Source organism: Triturus cristatus, chromosome 7, assembly GCF_964204655.1.
Source record: "Triturus cristatus chromosome 7, aTriCri1.1, whole genome shotgun sequence".
NCBI classification, from domain to species: domain Eukaryota; kingdom Metazoa; phylum Chordata; class Amphibia; order Caudata; family Salamandridae; genus Triturus; species Triturus cristatus.
The window spans coordinates 944473712-944479711 of NC_140590.1; positions in this window are offsets into that span (position 1 = coordinate 944473712).

Below are 6000 nucleotides of genomic sequence, written 5' to 3' on the forward strand. Positions count from 1 at the left end.
AGCGCTTTAGTCGGTAAGTATGGTGGGGGTTGTGGGAGTTAGGTAAGGCATATTGTATGTTTTTGAAGTAATTCTGTTTTGTTTTCTGTTTATTTACAGGGCTTCAGCGGTGTGGGTCGTGGCGTCGCAGCGGTGTATCTTCGGCGATTAGGTAAGAGTACGCCATTGTTTTTCATTGCATTTCTCGATTTTTGGGGGGTACTGTTAGACGTTTTAACTTTAGGTAGTTTTGTTTGTTATGGATTTGTTGTATAGCAATAGGCTTTTTTTGTCGTCGGGAGAGTTGTGTATTTTGACTGGGGTTGGCCCAGGGTTTGTTGTGAATCTGCGGATGTTGACTGTTCATTGTTTTCCCGATGCTACGGTAGGCGGAAGACAGCTAGAAACAGGTAAGAGAAAGTTTTAATATACGTTTAGAGATAGCCTTTGAGAGTTAGTGGGAGGTAAATAGGAAATGTTATGATTTATATCTCAATCTTTGTTATGTGTCTGTTTTTGTAGGGTCGTTCCGGTGCAGCGGCGTAACTTCAACGAATAGGTAAAAGTATGCCATTTTACATGACTTCATTAACTTATTGGTGTAGTGTTAGACACTTTATCTTTTTGTTGTTTTCTTTGTTATGGATTTCGTAGTATAGCAATAGGGTTTTTGGCGTCGCAAGTGTGGGGTCGTTTTCGTGGGGTTGGGCCAGGGTTTGTTGTGAATCTGCGGATGTTTACTGTTCATTGTTTTCCCGATGCTACGGTAGGCGGAAGACAGCTAGAAACAGGTAAGTGCATTTTTCTTATACGTTTAAAGTTAGACTTGGTGAGTTGTTGGTAGGTAAATTTTATATGTCTATGCGTAATATTTCATTCTTTGTTATGTGTCCAGTTTTGAAAGATCGGTCCGGTGCAGCGGCGTCACTTCGGCTATTAGGTAAGAGTACACCATTTTTCAGCATTTAATTCAATTATTTTTGATTGTACTGTTAGACTTTTTATTTTTAGTTTTTTTTGGTTGTTATGGGGTTTGTAGTAGAACAAAAGGCTTTTGGGTGCTCGAAAGTGTGTGTTTTGAGTGGGGTTGGGGCAGGCTTTGTTGCGAATCTGCAGATGTTGACTGTTCATTGTTTTCACGGCGCGACGGCCGGTGGAAGGAAGCGACAAACAGGTAAGTGTATATATTTTATACGTTACAAGTTGCAGTTGGAGAGTAATTATGAGGCAAATAAAATATGTTTGTGATTTTTTTAAAGTGTTTGTTATGTCTCTGTTTTAGGAGGTTCGTACCGGTGCAGCGGCTGCAGGGAGCGCTTTAGTCGGTAAGTATGGTGGGGGTTGCGGGAGTTAGGTAAGGCATATTGTATGTTTTTGAAGTAATTCTGTTTTGTTTTCTGTTTATTTACAGGGCTTCAGCGGTCTGGCTCGTGGCGTCGCAGCGGTGTATCTTCGGCGATTAGGTAAGAGTACGCCATTTTTTTTTCATTTCATTTCTCGATTTTTGGGGGCTCCTGTTAGACGTTTTAACTTTAGGTAGTTTTGTTTGTAATGGATTTGTTGTATAGCAAGAGGTTTTTGGGGCGTAGGAAGTGTTGTGTATTTTGACTGGGGTTGGCCCAGGGTTTGTTGTGAATCTGCGGATGTTGAATTTTCATTGTTTTCACGATGCAACGGTCGGCGGAAGAGAGCTAGAAACAGGTTAGTGCATTTGTATTTTACGTTTAAAGTTGCACTTTGAGAGTTAGTGGGAGGTACATAGATTATGTTATGTCTGATATCTAATTCTTGGTTATGTGTCTGTTTTGGTAGGGTCTTCCCGGTGCAGCGGCGTAACTTCGGCTATTAGGTAAGGGAACGCAATTTTACATCGTTTTATTTAAATAGTTTTTGGGGTACTGTTAGATTATTTGTCTTTATGTCGTTTTCTTTGTTATGGATTTAGTACTATAGCAATAGGGGTTTTTGGCGTCGCAAGTGTGGGCTCTTTTTCGTGGGGTTGGGCCAGGGTTTGTTCTGAATCTGCGGATGTTGACTGTTCATTGTTTTCACGATGCAACGGTAGGCGAACAGAGCTACAAACAGGTAAGTGAATTTTTAATATACGTTTAGAGATAGACTTTGAGAGTTAGTGGGAGGTAAATAGAATATGGTATGATTTATATCTCATTCTTTGTTATGTGTCTGTTTTTGTAGGGTCGTGCCGGTGCTGCGGCGTAACTTCAACGAATAGGTAAAAGTATGCCATTTTACATGACTTCATTAACTTATTGGTGTAGTGTTAGACACTTTATCTTTTTGTTGTTTTCTTTGTTATGGATTTCGTAGTATAGCAATAGGGTTTTTGGCGTCGCAAGTGTGGGGTCGTTTTCGTGGGGTTGGGCCAGGGTTTGTTGTGAATCTGCGGATGTTTACTGTTCATTGTTTTCCCGATGCTACGGTAGGCGGAAGACAGCTAGAAACAGGTAAGTGCATTTTTCTTATACGTTTAAAGTTAGACTTGGTGAGTTGTTGGTAGGTAAATTTTATATGTCTATGCGTAATATTTCATTCTTTGTTATGTGTCCAGTTTTGAAAGATCGGTCCGGTGCAGCGGCGTCACTTCGGCTATTAGGTAAGAGTACACCATTTTTCAGCATTTAATTCAATTATTTTTGATTGTACTGTTAGACTTTTTATTTTTAGGTTTTTTTGGTTGTTATGGGGTTTGTAGTAGAACAAAAGGCTTTTGGGTGCTCCAAAGTGTGTGTTTTGAGTGGGGTTGGGGCAGGCTTTGTTGCGAATCTGCAGATGTTGACTGTTCATTGTTTTCACGGCGCGACGGCCGGTGGAAGGAAGCGACAAACAGGTAAGTGTATATATTTTATACGTTACAAGTTGCAGTTGGAGAGTAATTATGAGGCAAATAAAATATGTTTGTGATTTTTTTAAAGTGTTTGTTATGTCTCTGTTTTAGGAGGTTCGTACCGGTGCAGCGGCTGCAGGGAGCGCTTTAGTCGGTAAGTATGGTGGGGGTTGCGGGAGTTAGGTAAGGCATATTGTATGTTTTTGAAGTAATTCTGTTTTGTTTTCTGTTTATTTACAGGGCTTCAGCGGTCTGGCTCGTGGCGTCGCAGCGGTGTATCTTCGGCGATTAGGTAAGAGTACGCCATTTTTTTTTCATTTCATTTCTCGATTTTTGGGGGGTACTGTTAGACGTTTTAACTTTAGGTAGTTTTGTTTGTAATGGATTTGTTGTATAGCAAGAGGTTTTTGGGGCGTAGGAAGTGTTGTGTATTTTGACTGGGGTTGGCCCAGGGTTTGTTGTGAATCTGCGGATGTTGAATTTTCATTGTTTTCACGATGCAACGGTCGGCGGAAGAGAGCTAGAAACAGGTTAGTGCATTTGTATTTTACGTTTAAAGTTGCACTTTGAGAGTTAGTGGGAGGTACATAGATTATGTTATGTCTGATATCTAATTCTTGGTTATGTGTCTGTTTTGGTAGGGTCTTCCCGGTGCAGCGGCGTAACTTCGGCTATTAGGTAAGGGAACGCAATTTTACATCGTTTTATTTAAATAGTTTTTGGGGTACTGTTAGATTATTTGTCTTTATGTCGTTTTCTTTATTTTGGATTTAGTAGTATAGCAATAGGGGTTTTTGGCGTCGCAAGTGTGGGCTCTTTTTCGTGGGGTTGGGCCAGGGTTTGTTCTGAATCTGCGGATGTTGACTGTTCATTGTTTTCACGATGCAACGGTAGGCGAACAGAGCTACAAACAGGTAAGTGAATTTTTAATATACGTTTAGAGATAGACTTTGAGAGTTAGTGGGAGGTAAATAGAATATGGTATGATTTATATCTCATTCTTTGTTATGTGTCTGTTTTTGTAGGGTCGTGCCGGTGCTGCGGCGTAACTTCAACGAATAGCTAAAGTATGCCATTTTACATCACTGCATTAACTTTTTGGTGTAGTGTTAGACGTTTTATCTTTATGTCGTTTTCTTTGTTATGGATTTAGTAGGATAGCAATAGGGGTTTTTGGCGTCGGAAGTGTGGGGAACTTTTTGGTGGGGTTGGACCGCTGTTTGTTGTGAATCTGCTGATGTTTACTGTTCATTGTTTTTCAGATGCTACGGAAGGCGGAAGGCAGCTAGAAACAGGTAAGTGCATTTTGTATCTACGTTTAAAGTTGGACTTTCAGAGTTGTTTGTAGGTAAATATAATATGTCTATGCGTAATATCTAATTCTTTGTTAGGTGCCCATTTTTGTACGGTCGGTCCGGTGCAGCGGCGTCACTTCGGCTATTAGGTAACAGTACGCAAATTTACATCTTTTCATTTAATTGCTTTTGGGTGTAGTGTTAGACGATTTGTTTTTAAGTAGTTTTGTTTGTTATGGATTGTTGTAGTATAGCAATAGGGTTTTTGGGTGTCGAAAGGGTTGTGTATTTTTAGGGACGTTGTGCCCGGGTTTGTTGCGAATCTGCAGATGTTGACTGTTCATTGTTTTCACGGCGCGACGGCAGGTGGAAAAAAGCGACAAACAGGTAAGTGTATATATTTTATACGTTTAAAGTAGAACTTGGCGAGTAATTAGGAGGTAAAAATAATATGTTGAGGATTGTTTTCGACTTGTCTGTTATGTCTCTTTTCGTCACACGGTTTCTTGTGAATCTGCGATTGTTGGCTGTAATTTGAGTTTTAGATGCTACATTGGGCGGAAGAAAGCTACAAACAGGTAAGTGAATGGTTTGTATACGTTTACTGTTTTTTAGTCTCGTATCAAGGTAAGTTACAGGTCTTATTAGCAAGGATTAATTTTTAGTCTGTTTATTTTATAGTAATACTGGTGTTTTGTGACGACAGTACTGTCATGTGTATTGTGTGTTATAAAATATGTGAGTACGTCAGGGTGGGGCACGTTTTTGTGATGAATCTGCTGTTTTGGGAGTGTGTCATCCTTTTTTAGATCGGACGGTAGGCGTGACGCAGCTACAGACAGGTAAGCGCGAAACTTTTATACCTATTATGTTTGATTTGAAAGTATTTTTAATGTGATTATAATGTTTGCGTTATTGGATGTATTTGTAATACAAGGTTATCTTATTTATTGCTGGGTGTTACACTGTTTAGTTGCTTGTGATACAGGTTTTGTAACGGAAGTACTGTCACGTGTATTGTGTGTTATTCAATATGTGAGTACGTGAGGGTGGGGCACGTTTTTGTAATGAATCTGCTGCTTTGGGAGTGTCTCATCCTTTTCTAGATCGGACGGTAGGAGTGACGCAGCTACAGACAGGTAAGTGCGAATCTTTTATACCTGTTATGTTTTATTTGAAAGTATTTTAAATGTAATTATAATGTTTGCGGTATTGGTGATGTATTTGTAATACAAGGTTATCTTATTTATTGCTGGGTGTTAGACTGCAAAGTTGATTGTGAAACAAGTTTTGTGACGAAAGTACTGTCACGTGTATTGTGTGTTATTCAATATGTGAGTACGTGAGGGTGGGGCACGTTTTTGTGATGAATCTGCTGCTTTGGGAGTGTCTCATCCTTTTTTAGATCGGACGGTAGGCGTGACGCAGCTACAGACAGGTAAGTGTGAATCTTTTATACCGGTTATGTTTTATTTGAAAGTATTTTAAATGTAATTATAATGTTTGCGGTATTGGTGATGTATTTGTAATACAAGGTTATCTTATTTATTGCTGGGTGTTAGACTGCAAAGTTGATTGTGAAACAGGTTTTGTGACGAAAGTACTGTCACGTGTATTGTGTTTGATTCAATATGTGAGTACGTCAGGGTGGGGCACGTTTTTGTGATGAATCTGCTGTTTTGGGAGTGTGTCATCCTTTTTCCGATCGGACGGTAGGAGTGACGCAGCTACAGACAGGTAAGTGCGAATCTTTTATGCCTGTTATGTTCTTTTGGAAATTACTTTTACTGTGATTAGAATGTTTGTGAGTTATTGCTGATGTATTTTTATTCTAAGTTTATTCGTATTTCTTGCTGAATGTTAGAACGTTTATTTGATTGT